The sequence below is a fragment of the Halichoerus grypus genome, chromosome 10, assembly GCF_964656455.1.
Source record: "Halichoerus grypus chromosome 10, mHalGry1.hap1.1, whole genome shotgun sequence".
Taxonomy (NCBI): Eukaryota; Metazoa; Chordata; class Mammalia; order Carnivora; family Phocidae; genus Halichoerus; species Halichoerus grypus.
The window spans coordinates 28,652,346-28,667,279 of record NC_135721.1 but is presented as its reverse complement, the minus strand read 5'-3'; the positions used below and the strand labels follow the sequence as shown (position 1 = coordinate 28,667,279).

At 39.6% G+C, this 14,934-nt stretch overlaps 1 long non-coding RNA gene across 2 annotated transcripts in view; it reads left to right on the top strand.

The window, feature by feature from the left end:
* Positions 1-14,934, top strand: part of LOC144379339 (uncharacterized) — a 79,509-nt gene that overhangs the window by 61,521 nt on the left and 3,054 nt on the right. For both annotated transcript variants that reach the window (XR_013442161.1, XR_013442162.1), the window contains exons 2-3: positions 7,950-8,057; positions 11,424-11,527. This is a non-coding gene — a long non-coding RNA (uncharacterized LOC144379339). The remainder of the gene's footprint in view (positions 1-7,949; positions 8,058-11,423; positions 11,528-14,934) is intronic.

Genomic DNA, 14,934 nt, shown 5'->3' with positions numbered 1-14,934 from the left:
AAAATCTAAACTCCCTTATTCTTTATTCCTGCTCCAGACCTCGAGGTTTTCTGCATTGCCCAAATATAACACTTCCACTTCCCTTCCCATTTTTCATCTGCATGGTTCTTCCATTTGCTCTCAGAATTATGGGCATAGGCTTAGGATTCAAGAATAGCACAAGCTCATTCAGCATAAAGTGTTTCAGAATTCATGACAGTTTGAACACGTACTGGGTTGCATGGAATTCTCCTCTCCCCCCTTCAAAAAATGTCTACCTGGAACTTCAGTAGGTAACCTTATTTGGAAATAAAGTCTTTGCAGGTGTAATTAGTTAAATTAAGATGCAGTCATGCTGGATTAGGGTGAGTTACAACCCACTGCTGTGTCTTTATAAGAAGAGCAGACAGACATGCACATGCACAGCAGAAGCCACGTGAAGACTGGGGGCAAAGGCTGCAGCGATGTAGCCACAAGCCCACGAATGCCACGTGTTGCTGCCAACCACCAGTAGTCAGCAGATTCAAGGAAGCATTCTTCCCGAGAGCCTTTGGAGAGAGCATGGCCTTGCTGATGCCTTGATGTCATATTTCTAGCCTCTAGAACCATGAGACAATACATTTTTGTTTTAAGCCACTCACTCAGTCTGTGGTAGTTTCTTATGGCAGCCCTAGAACACAGATACAGAACTTGAGAATGACAATTTGAATCTATGATGGGAGTTTACTCCAGGTGAAATTTGAGAAATGAGCCTAGACATCATATAGTTAAAATTACACCAAAGTAGGGGCACCTGGGTGGCTCCATCGGTTAAGCACCCGACTTCATTTTGGCTCATGTCATGATCTCAGGGTTGTGAGATCGAGCCCTGCGTAGGGCTTTGCACTGGGCGTGGAAGCCAGCTTAAGATGCTCTCTCTGCCATTCCCCCCCCATTTGCTTCTAGTTAAATAATAAAGTTTTTTAACTAGAAGAAAATCCAGGTACTGTTCAGTTAGTTGTATTAACTGAGATTTTTGAGATAATGTGATTTTTTTTTTTGTTTCTGGGCTCTGGTCTGTGGGGTGGTGCAGGAAGAAATGGGGTTATGTCATTCTTTCTCAAAACAGGAATGGAAAATTTGGACCAAAAAAACCCAATCACTTAAATACCACAACAAATTGTGAAACATGTAGTCAGTTTCACAAATCTTTACCCGTAATTTGCTGAAGTTAAATTAGGAAGAAGGCAAGGGCAAATGTATTAAAATTTTGGTTTATAGGAAGTGGTTAATAATGTGAAAAAACATGCATGTCTCTATAACCTACAGTTGGGGGAAAATCTTTCTTAGTAGTAATGTCTCAAAATTTGCATCTTGAGTCATTGGAGAAGGCGATTTTATATTTACCTTTTGGAGTTTTTTTTTTTTTGAAGGGAGGTAGATGATATGTTTATGTTTGTTACCTGACCAATGAACAGTTTCTCCACCCTAAGTTTTGCTGCCAAAGTGATTTATTTAGTGATGGGTAAGCTTTTTGTATCAGTTGGGGTTCCTAGTTGGAAGCTGCAGAAGTGATCCTGACAGGGGAATTTGCTGGAAGGATATTAGTGGGGAGGAGAATGCTCATGAGAAGGGGGCAGGCTGTAGGTAGGGGTGCTGTTTAAAGAGTCAGGGGGCATAGAAAGCTGTCCCCAGCCAGAACGACCTGGGCAGAGAGCCACTGCTAATCGCACTTTAGCAGCCGGGTATGACCTCCAACTGTGCTCTATCTTTTGATCCCCATCAGGATGGGAGTCAGTCAGTCACCACCATCCAGTACATCATTAGTTTTTGATACAGTGTTCCGTGATTCACTGTTTGCATATAACACCCAGTGCTCCATGCAATACGTGCCTAACATAACATAATAAAAAAAAAAAAAGGAAAAAAAAAGGATGGGAGTCAGTGTGTGGAGTTGGCTTCTGATTGGCTGAGCTCAAATCACAAGCTTTGTCTCGGCTATAGCTAGTAGAAGCATGTGTTCCTCTCTTCCTTCACAGTGGGAAGCAGAAAGTTGGCTATATTAATTTCCTAGCGTGACGGTAACAAAGTACCACAGACTAGGTGGCCTAAACAACACAAATGTATTTCCTCGCAGCTGTAGAGGCTAGAAGTCCATCCATGTGTCAGTTGGGTTGGTTCCTTCTGAGGGCTGTGAGGGAGGGATCTGTGGCGTGTAGCTGGTCATACTTTCCCGATGTCTTCACAACGTCTTTCTGCTGTACCTGTCAGGGTCTAAATGTTCTCTCCTTACAAAGACACCAGTCACATAGGATTAGGGCCCACCCTCGTGACCTCATTTTAACGTACACCTTTAAAGACTCTATCTCCAAAGATGGTTACGTTCTGAAGAACTAGGGATTAAGACTTCAACATATGAATTTTGGTGGAGGAGGGACACAGTTCAGGCCATAATACTGGTGTTTCTCTTCCGTTGACATTAACACAGTACAATGTACAGGAGAGGCGACTCTCCCAGAATAGAGATTGGGGTGCTCCTACAAGAGGGATAGATTCTGGGCAGGTAAAGACAAATGATAAATCTCATTCTACATTTTTGTGTCCCCGTAACTATGAAGTTAAAAACAATCTTTTTAATGATATGTACAGAAAACTTGAAAATCTAAAAAAACCAACCACATATCATAATATTCAGAGTTGGTAAAGGTGCATAAAAAGAAAAAAAATGAACATGCTCTCTCTGCTGGTGGGAATACAGGCTTTTATCCACCTTCTTATCATTCTACTTTTATGTACTGCTAAAGTAGAGTTGTGCCACTTAAATCTCTCTTCAAGAAGGAATTTGCTATTCAGCTGCAAGGGGAGTGCAGTTAGACCATTTCCTGCCGTTACGCCTTCAGGATCCAGCTCCGCTTTTCAGCCAGGGCTGTGCACTTTTTGGAAACCCCCTGATAACTGAGCACGACAGGGGTACTAGGGCCTGGCCATTCCTGTCCAACACTGGCCTCCTCGAACAGGCAATCTTTGCTCTGGAGCAGCCATTTTAGTTTGTGTGAAACTTGGTCAGATCCACATGGTGATCTGAGCTTTGCCCACCTGCCCGGTCCTGCATCCTCCTTTCATCTGTCATAGCCTTATCCTGCCCCAGGCTTTCTGTGCTCCTAATTTCATCTCTGTCTGCATCCCAGAGGGTCCAACTCACACACATAACAGCCACACACACACAGCACATATATTTAGTCATATTTTTGTTTTCCTGCTGTTCTCATGTTTCTTTGTAGGTCTTTGTTATTCCAGTCATGGATTTGCAAACCATTGTACTTTTCGGTGCTGAAAACCCTGTGGTTTTAATGTATTATCATTTGTTTCCTCTTTTACCATCTTATCTTTATTGACAGCATGAAAATTTTGTCATATGTTTTTCTGAAATCAGTTAAGCTGTATTACTGGCAATTCACTATCTTCGAGCTTAATTTGGGACTACTTAATCCAGTGACTCATTTAAGGCCTAGATAGAAACTATGGGAGAGAGACGGACACAGACAGACTGGGAGACCAGAGAGATGTCTCCCTCTGAGTACTTGTACAGCAGAGCATAAAACTGAGTGGCTAGTGGTGACCATGGCCTGTCCTGTGAACTTATGGGCAGAGGAAGGTCTGCAGTTAGAAAGAAGAATCAAGCAGATAAACAGGAAAACAGATTGGAAGAGAGAGGACCTGTTCTGGTTCCCTACAAAATCGTCTGGGTCAGAAGGACACCCTGTTCCCAGCTCCATTCCTGAGTCTTCCCTCTAGGTTTGGTGCCACTCTTTAGAGGCTTTCTAATGAATTCCCTTGACTTTCATGTATTAGTTTAGATTGGGTTGCCATGATTTGCAACTCAGGATGTTATCACTATCACACCACATAAGCACTCTGTATAGCATAGAAGGCTTTCAAAAAAGTTTAGCAAAATCTGCATCTTGTTACATTTTTTAGGTGATTTTTTTTTTTTTTTTTTTGCTGTTTCTTCTCAGTGGTCACAAATCCTCTTTTATTGTTTGAATTTATTGTCTTGAGCTGTAGATATATGGTAATGCTAAGCACAGTCTTCTGCAACCTGTTGTCACTTATAAAATATTACTTAGAAAAAACAAAGCAGGGAGAGACAGAAGGAAGGAGGGACAGAGAGGGAGTGGGTGACTTTACTATTGGACTAAAGGAAAGATTTTCCTCTTCACTAAAGAATCAGATTTTAGATAAAGGATTTTTGTTTACATGAGGAGTCCAATTCCCAGTTCCTTTGTTGGGCCAAGGTTTTAGGCTTACTGTGGGCAAGGGAACTAGACAGAAACAGCTCCCTTGACTGAAAGCTGAATCTGGACATACACCAGCAGAGAAGTTGTCACCAGTTTGAATTACCTGAGTAGGAGGGTGGAGATCTTTATTTGGATGAGATTCCCTAGATCACCTGGGAACATGGATTTCCTCCATATGTATCCCAAAATGGGCTGTAATATTCCACAAAGAGTGCTGGAGGTAAAAATTCAATTAAAATTGGTAGACATGGATGAATCCCTTCTTAAAAATGATCTCATGATCCAAATATACTGAACAATCCCTCCTTCCTTAGCCCATATCACGCTGGGTTTTCTTTTCACCAAGAAACGGCCTTTATTTTTGCCCTACTTTTTCCAGATGTCTCAAACTCCTATGCTAATCTAGAGCCTTCACAATGTTCCCCAAGGGCAGGCCTCATCTTGCATCTGGACTAAAGGATTGACTGGGAACCCATGCTCTGACCATGTGTCTTGGAGTCACCTTCCAAGTTCTCTGAGCTAATTCCTCTCCTTGGCAGCAATGTCTTATCTTTTTTAATCTTGTCACTCTCTGGAACAGGGCACTGGGGTCCTGAAACTTGTTCTCCTTATCATTTTGTTGCCATTTGGAAATGAGTGAGCTCTGCTTTTCTGTCTTATCCAGCTGTTGTCATTGATTATTCCAGACTTCTTCTTTGATCCTGGAATCTGTGACTGGAAAATGTAAGACTACAGAGAATACAAGCCAGTGGTGTTTTCCAAATGTGTGTGCAGACTCTATTTTATCTATGAATTCATGATGATGGTGCCCACAAGGGCCAGAAGGATCTTCATTATCTCCAAACCCTTTTAACAGCTGATAAAACCCAGATTTTAGAAGGCAGGGTTTTTCATGTATAGCCTACGCAGCTCATACTCAAGGGCCCCATGAGATTTCTGGTGGTGTTATCTCTCAGCTATTATATTGAAGGTACATGGTGAATCCTGTCACTTGGACATCAATAGAAAAATGTGCACTTGACTAGCCTCTTAAGTGTAATGTCTAAGATAAGATAATTACAAGCAAACCTTACTGATTCTTGGTTACCTATTAATGGAAGAGAACAAGTAGATGGGCTTATTTTGGAAAAAAGTGAATAATGCATCATCCTGCAGTGCCAATAGCTCACACAAGCAATGGGAAACAGTGGTAGACACTGGGCTTTGGAGATCTTTCCCCCTGGCTTTCAGTTCCAGTTCTGACCCTTTCTGATTGCTTGATTATTGCTCCATTAAACTGGCAATCGTCATACCTATTTCACAATGTTTTTGCTGGAATTAAATGTGATAATACTTATAATTTTAACATATTTATAGATTATGTTATTTATAAAGTATGTATCATAATGTTTGGTACCTCATAGAGGCTAATTTATTCATAAAAGCTTTTTGAGCACCTTCTATATACAGGTGTTAAGTGCTGGGGATAAGAGGAGAGAGAAGTAAAAATTCTTGCCTTCAAGAAGGTTGTGGTCTAATTGAAGAGACAGGTCTATACATAGACATTTGAATGCAATGTGGTAAAGGCAATTACACGGAGAGGCATAAAAAAGTATAGAAACAGAGGAGACACATAAACCCGGAGATGGAGGTGGGATAAGGGAAGGCTCTGGGAATAGATGCCTGAGCTGAGGATGAACCAGAAAACAATAAATAAAGATATGCAATGCATACATTTTCAAGATAATGTGACATTCAATATATGTGAGGTTTCCTTAATTTTTCTTTTCTTTAATTCACATTGAATTGCCAACATTTTTCATATTTTTGGTCATTTATTGGTAATTCCAGGACTCAATTTGTTGGTGTTAGGGAAGGAGGAACCAAATTTATGAACCACTGTGGGTTTATTATTGCAAATTAAAATTCCTCAGGTTCATCTTTAAAAGATTGACCACTAAAAGACTAAGAATAAAAAAATAAGACTAGAAAGACATTAAAAGTGGGAAATACCGGGTGTTATAAAATTAGATGCTGAGAAGTATAAACTGGAGGGAAAATTAAGGCAGTAAATATTACTGGTGTGTCCACATGTTTTAAATCTTGCTTTCCTGAGGTGAAGGCTGCCTAGCAACAGAACCTCCCTGAGGCCCTGTTCTCCACAGCTGGTCAGCCCTTCAGGGTCTGAAGTTGCTGAGATCAGGGGTTATAGCTTAGGAAAGCCTCAGCTTAGAGCAGTTTAGGGGTCAGGATGCTAAGTCTCTGAAAGTCCTGGGACAGCAGGACCAAGGAGACTGAAGGCAGAGCTCTGGGAATTGGTTAATAACATGCAGCTTTGCTGCCAGTTAAGTAGATTTTTGTGGACTGGCCTTGGAGCTTTACCATCCTTTATAACTTTTGCTATTGGGTAAATTTATTTGAACTACCAACAGGGCATTGAGAACACAACTCAACCATAAGATAAACTTAACTACGTCTTTTTCAGGCCATGAAGTGAATCTACGGAAGTCTGGAGTCTGTACCTAAAATGCGCAAGTGCCATTTAATGATTGTTTATTCATTTTTGTACCCTGTTGCTAATACACTTCCTGAGTATAGCATCTTTAGAATCCTTTCAATGCCTTTTCAATGAACAGTTTGGTTGAATAACAAATCAAGTAGCATGTATGAGATTAAGTATATAGGGCACTTTGCTGAGTAGGTTTATCAAATAAAGCTCTGAATTTCATGATGCTCAGGCTGCAATCTCTTTCCAAGAACAAACCAACACTTGGGCCAGGCCTTCAGGAAATCTAAACATCTGGATTTATAAAAATGGCAGGAACAATCAATCATCCAATTTTTCAACATGATGCCAAAGACCTAGATTATTGGAAAAGTTTCCCACCAGATGTTATACAGTCTGTGGATGTATCTAGAATCGGGACTACAAACACAGACCAAAGAATAAAATGCACCAACAGTTTTGCATTTGAGTCTGCATGCATTTTGCTTTTTTAGTTGGGACAAGGAGAAAGGATGTTCAGATTTTGTGGAGATGATGGAGGTTTTCTCCTGTAAGATAATCATTTCAGAATGAGAAAGGAATATTTAGATAGTTGGGAACACACTAGGTGCTAGGAGAAAGCTACATAAGATTTTGGCTAACTCTGTGGTGTAGACTACTTATCTGGGATTGTGCAAACTGAGAAACACTTAGTCGTTTTGTGTAAAACAAATTGAATTTTTTGTATTATTATAGTTAAAAAAGCTCTTCTTTGAGTTTTAGAATAAACTTGTGTTGCTTTTATAGTAAAGAAGAATAAATTTTAAGTGCTAATAGCTACTATTTATTGAGCACTTACTAAGTGGTTGGCACTAAAGAAATTTTCTGTACTAAACCCAGTAAAGTAGGTACTGTTACTAGCCTTCTTTTGAAGCCTAGAACACTGAGGCTTCGAGAAGTTCTATAATTGACTCAGGACTTCCCCATCCATAAGTGGCAGAGTTGGGTTTGAGGTCAGGCAGTTCATCTCTAGAACCTGCCACCTGCCTTATCCCCTCAGCCAGGCTCTCTCTGTTGTAACATTCCTACTCTGGGGATCTGCAGCAAATCCAAAGTAGGTCAACAGTCTTCAATAAAACAACACTGGTGACAGTAATAGCAATAATAGTAATGACTAATAAATAGTGAGGACTTAATATATTGATTTTATTTTTATCTCTGATTTTCAGAACTCTTGCTCTGTTGATACACGGTACAGATAAGGAGGCCGCAATATGCAGAGATTGAGTAATGACCAATATCACCAGGCTCTTAAGTGATGAGCTAGTACTGACCAGGTGAGTAAAATAAAATGAAACAATTATGCTTTTCATTGTATCAGATCGAAAATCATGGAAGTAATATTTCTCCTTCTATAATTAAATAGAATATTCTTATATTATCAAATGGCAAGATTATTTTATGCAGTTTGAATAAAAGTGAAGGGTCTCATTGGTGAGGAAAAATGGAATGTTTCAATGGGAAAAACACTGAATAAAGAATATATAAAATGGATACGTGAAAAGCAATAAGGGGGGATAGTCAACTGTGGCAAATATTTCATTCCAATATAATACAGTAAAATTGATTCAAAGGAAATTGATAAGAATAAAATAAATTTAAATTTGAGACGTTAATCTTTAAACACTGTGACTTTCAAAATAATGCCAACTAAATCATTTGCTACTGATGTCAGAAAACTCAGGTATTTGGAGGAAATGTCATTTAAAAATTATGCTTCTACCACATACTGGTTATGAATTATTCAATAAATGTGTGGGGGTGATATTGTTTACAGCACATTTCCTGCCAACTTCTGTTTTTCACTAAATTTTTTTTAAAACTTGAGGCAGCTTCATAAAGTAATTGGTAATAGAAACAGATGGCACTTTTTTGACCCTTTATTTAGCTTCTAGGCATTTGCAATCAGTTATATGCAAGATACGGGGCAGACAATATGCATTAAAATTAGCCCCATCTTTTTTAGCTGCCAAAGAGTAGACTTGGTCGTAAAATTTGAGAGTGAAGAACCTCAATCATCTAGTCTGATTCTCAGATCTTACAGGTGAGAAAATGCTTGAGGTGAAATGACCAGCTCAAGGTCACAGAGGAAGTAAAGGCGACCAGATCTCAGCCACTTGACTTAGTGTCAGAGATTCCTTGCTCCCACTCCCAGTAGCAAGGCTAAGTTTTCCATTTGGGGAGATGGGAATGTTTATATATTACATAAAATTAGGAAAAATTTTAAGCATCCTGAAAATAAACAAGAATAATATAACTCTGGAATACCTTCCCACCCAGTTCTGTTAATAGTTAAAAAACTGCCATATTGGCATCACCTTTTAAAAAAAAAACATCATGACAGAGTTTAAGTCTTCTTTTATAGATCAGAATTGCTATATTCAATTTACACTGAAATGATAGCATATTAGCTGTGGATTCATTTGTAACTCTTTTTAAGTCAATTACATAAATACTCTCAATATCCTGAAAATAGTAACAACAATAATAATAATATTATTATTATTACTGATAACAGTAACAAGTAGCCATCATTGTTCTGCTTACTGTATGATAAGCACTTATTTGCATGCATTGTATTATTATCTTTGTTCATTTATTTATTTATTTATTTATTTAGAGAGGGAGGGGGGAGGGATAGAGGGAGAGGGAGGGAAAGAATCCAAAGCAGGTTCCACACCCTGCTTGCCCACTCGTGCTCTTTCACTAAATAGATAAATAAAATCTTAAAAAAAAAAAAAGAATCAGATGCTTAACTGACTGAGCCACCCAGGCGCCCCATGAATTGTATTATTTTATATAAAATCACATTTTGTTATTGTCCTAGAGTTCAACTCCTTTTCTTCTAGACAAAATTATTTCTCTTTTGTCATTATTCTTTTCAACAGAAATAGGACTGTGTCATTTAGGCTTATTTTTTTCCTGTTGGGCCAAATGGCCTCTGATAGCCTAAACAGTTTCTTGGTATGGAAAGAGCCAGACGCTTTATTTTGGGGGTGGACATGGCCTCCTGTCAGTTCCACAACGAGCAGAACTGGTGCTGGATTTCAGCCCTAATTGTCCCCTTAGCGGGGGCACTCTTGTTTAGGGCCAACCGTTGATTTACTGTGGCTAGAAAGAGAAGACTTTCAAATCTGGGGAGTGAATCAGATCAACACATGGCCAATCTAAAATGAGGAATATTGTGAGAACATTTGAATTTGGTTTTGGATGGGTTTATTGAACTTATGTTTGAATATGGGTTACACCCGATGATGTTCTGAAATTTGACATCAAAGAGAATGAGGAAACCATGCTGTGAATGAAGACGGAGCTGAGGAGAGGCTGGGAACCTATCCAAGTTTTTCTCCCAGAAATCAACCTTCCTTGGAACAGATCCTAAATTGAAATGATTGGATTTCAAAGCACATTCCTCCTGAAAATGAGATGGACCGAAAGCTAGAACAATCAGGTGGGAGGAGTGTGATATGAAGTACCACATGAAAGCCTTACCTGCCTCCAACTATTTCTACATCATCTACCTCCATGATCTGAAATTTCCCCCACAGAGCAAAATAAAGATGGTGACTCTGTCATCCCCACTTACCATGTCCCTGATTTTATGTTTCACCCATGTGTACTTCTCACCTTTCCCCAGAGCAGATAGAGATCTTTCACATTTCAGGTTGTCTGTTCATGCCACTCACTTCCTGGCCTGGAATTCCCTTCCCTTCCTCTACCTGGAAAACTTCTACTATAGTCAAGTTTCAGGAAACACAAGTCAAGAATAAGGTGGTTAAAAATAAGTGCAAATCTGGAGAGACAAACAAAACTACATATTTAGACTATTCAAATTTGGATAGGATCTCAAAAGTCTAAACTCAAGAAAAGTGTCTGGTATATAGTGTGTTCTCAGGAAATATTAGTGGAATGAATGAAGCAGATAATGCTGTGTATGTGTAAGAGTTTTGATAATTTTTTTGTTGGATTTTAAGGTCTTCTTCTGCAATCTTTTTACTGCAGTTAGGTCCTTTTATATAGCTCCATCCAGAAGCTTTTGAGATGCTGTGTGCAGTGCCTTACCTAAGTGAGACACAGTGATTTGTGGAATCACAGGTTATATATGTCACCAGGGGACTGGTGTGCCTGGGATGAGCCCCAGGCACTCATATACCTGACGTGTATTTCTTTCCTCCTGTTGTGCTCATTTACTTGAGGCTCTTGTCCTCAGTCTTCTCTCTTGCTCTGGCATTCTAGCTCCTGGCTGGAATTTGGAGCCTGCCCTGAGCCCTGGTACACTTAGTTAGAGCCTGGGCCGACTTGGTTGTGTCTTGCTCGTGGCCAGGGGTATGGATCATGTCCTCTTCTATATAAGTTTCTGCTTCCACAGACTAGCACTGGGAATTGAGATGCTCCAGCCCTCTCTGACATGGAACATTCCTGTCCTCCACCATAGTTCAGTAGTCAAGGGCACAGGCCCTGGAATCAAATGGACCTGGGTGAGATTCTAGCTCCTTTATATTTAAATTTAGTCAAGGTTTTCAACATCTCATGTGTAAATTGGAGCTAAGAGTAAATCTTCATATTGTGAGAATTAAATAATAATATAGAAAACACTCAATACTGTGCACATAGAAATGATTAATATCTCTTTGACTTCTAAGGTTAAGACCACTGGTCCAATACCAGCTGAACACTGGCTACTGGGATGGATACTGGCCTACCTGGATTCTGGTTATTGACCTGTAGAGGTCAGACCTACTGTGAAGTAAGCAATTCTCCTTGTAGTCTCTCTTCTTTTTGTTTCTCTGTTTTCTAGCCAGATCCTAACAAGGAAGGGATGGGAGGAGCACAGAAGCATCTCTCCATCTCATAATTTGCCTTGGCCTTGCTAAGACAAAAAAGATTGATTATTTTAGAACACAGTAATTAAGTAGGCAGAATACAAACTGCCAATAATATCAACAAAGCAATTCATTAAGCAGAGTTGGTGCCCTTGGTTAATAAACCGGCTTTAAACAAAAGTTTGCCATGGGCAAGCCAAAATTTTGCATAATTCATCTAAAGATGAGGGAGAGTTGACTTTATGTGTTTCTAGATACTACTCATAAATGAGCATGGAATAAATACTCTTAGAAATGAATCAGGATATTTCTCTAGAAGCATTTACCCTTAAAATGGTACTTGAATTGTGAAGAAATTGCACTTGTGCTCAACATATTTCATTGTCTCGTTTCAGTGATGTGGTAAAACAACCACACATTCCGGAGTCAGAAAGACATGGTTTTGAATTGCACTCTGATAGAAACTTAATATCACTGAACCTGAGTTTTCTCCTAGGTGAAATAGCTTTAGTTTGATCTATTTTTTCAAGATGGCTGTACAGATTAAATATGATAATGTGTTCTAAGTGATTTGTGTCATGGCAGGTCCAGTTTCTACTCTTATCTTTGCCTTCCAAACTTATATGGAAGGCACACTTACATTAAATAAACTTAGGGAAATCACACATCTCCTCATCTGAAAGCTATTCTGCATTTATCCCCACAAGAAAAATCAATGTGCTCTAATATTCTAATATTCGAACATAGGGCTTGCTGACACTCTGATCCATTCTACTTTGGGGCAGTGCAATTCAAGTTTGGGGTGGGGAGGAGGATAAAGGAAGTAAAGTGATTGAACTCATTGACTTGGAGGAACAGGGAAAGGAGGGTTACTGAGCATGTGCTACTATGAGTGAAGTTGTTACCACAGACTATCCATTCCACAAATAATCATTGGGTGCCTAGTATAAGTAACGCACTGTTCTCAGTGTTGAGGATACAGCAGTAAACACAACAGGTCAAGTCCCTGGTCTCAAGTTGCTTAAGTGCTAGTGAGGGATACAGAAAATAGGTAACTCAGTAAAATGTACAGTGCTATTGACAGTGGTCATGATGTTAAGAAAAATAAAGCGAGATAAGAGTGATGAGGAGTGCTGGGGTGGGTGCGGGATTTCTATCTTATATAGGGTGGGCCAGAGAAGGACTCTGATAAGATGACATTTGGGCAGGAGTCTGAAGGGAGTGAAAGTGAGTTTGGAGATATTAAGCCTAAGAGCATTCCATGCAGAGAAATAAGTTGCAAAGTCTCTCGAAGGGGGGAATATGGACTTGTTAGAGAATATCAAGAAGATTGGTGTGACTGGAGCAAGAATGAGCCCTTACAGGGGAGATCAGAGAAATGCGGCATGAGTGGGTTGTTGTTCCCAGCAGAGCAGTTTGTAAATGTGTGGGATATTTTCACTTGTCGGAATGACTAGGATGTGGTACTGTTATAGAATGGATGGAGTTCGGAGATGTTGGGTGTACTGAAATAGGTGGGATGGTCCTACACATGGAAGAATTGTCCTACATCTTGCCCAACTTTCAAATATCTGAATGGGTATATCTACATTATAGGGCTGCCACATACAGTTGTGCAGATTGTGGACTGTGGGATTTTTGGAAGCACCACTGACATAGATCTGCTGGGCACGGTGGCCCCATAGGACAATGTCGTGCACAATATGTACAGCTGTAAGGGGCCTGCTTACACACAGGTAAAAAACTGTTTGTAATTTCCTGAGTCTGCACCCTAACTGCATTTTACATATATACAAAAAGCTTATATTTTGCAGCATTATATAATTCCTGAATATCTTAGGAATGCAACTACTATGTAAGTACAAGAAACTTTACCAAGAGTTGTTCACTATTGTATCAGTCAGGTTTCAGTAAGAAGAGTGAAATCATATGGTAATTCAAACAGACCAAATTTAATATGAAGTATTATTAACTATAACATGGAAATAGAACGAGGGATTTGTTGGTAAGAACAGGATTCTAAGAAATGTATGAATGGTGGATATAATGATAAGCACTATCTTTGGTTAAGAGAGAACATACAAGGAAGAACCACCCATTCTGGGGGGAGGGTGGATGCTAAGAGTCAGTATTTGTTGAACAACACAATCATGGCTCATTGGGTGGTAAAGAAGTTGCTGTGGTTTTGCACTGGCAGAACTTGCTGGCAATCCTCACTTTGGAACTTGCCAGAAAATCAGGTGCTGGGGAAAGCCTTTCAATGTAAATGTCTCTTTGAGGCATTCTGCTATGAAACCAAATAAGAAGTATGTCTGAGGAACTGTTGTCTGCTGGATGCTGCTGATTGCTGTCCATTGCAGGAGCTAGCTGAAGCCCTGTGGGAGGAAATGGCTTATAGGATCTATCATAGCAGCTGCCAGAATCCTTTTGTCTAAGAAGGGAGAATAAATAACCCAATCTTTTCTCCTCCCACCCTCTTATCTTCTGCAACTGTCTTCTGTTGACCAAACCCAACTGGAAACCAGCAGGCTAGTAAGTTTGGGTCATTTTGACCCTAGGGGTCAGCTGACTGAGACAAAGACCAGAGCAGAAAAAGACCTGTAATGGATTTGGATGGGAAGCAAATGGACAATATAGAACTGGGTCAATTAATTCTAAAAAAAAAAAAAAAAATGACAATTGCCTCAAAGTCCTCTGTTTGATTCGTTATTGCATATGAGATAACTCAACAATGAAGCTGACTTATTCTCGAAGACATTTTTGAAAGGTAGTCTCTCTGACTCCATGAAGTCATAAAGAGGATACAGTGCACTGACAGGTCAAGAGAAATTCTGCTATGCTTCTTTCCTGAGCTTTCTCACACTTTCTGGCTCCCAGGGGCTGTGCTCTCCTCTCCCCTCATTACCTTAGAACTTGCACTGTGATAATTTTAATTGGGACCTTTAATATCAGGGTCTATCCAGGTTTTAATCATCTTCCATCTATGTCATCAAAATATTATATTATTCTCACATGGAGATAAACTAATTTGAAGAAGAAATTCCTGCCAAGCCACTCATGTGTTTTAGCCATTGTTTCTAAGGGAAACAATTTTTCTTTCTTAAATCTCACAAACATCTTTAAGTGTTTCAAGGCTCATCATTTAAAAGTGGGATTAGAACTATTCTATATTCTTAGCCATCTCCAAGGATGGAAAAGGACCAATGAGTAGTAACCATGTGCTTATACTGATCTGAAGCTTTCCAGTTGTGCAAAGATAGAAAAGGCTATCTTGAGAGACAGTGAGGTCCCCCTCATCAGAAGTGTTTGGCTATTAATGTTGGAGGGAAGT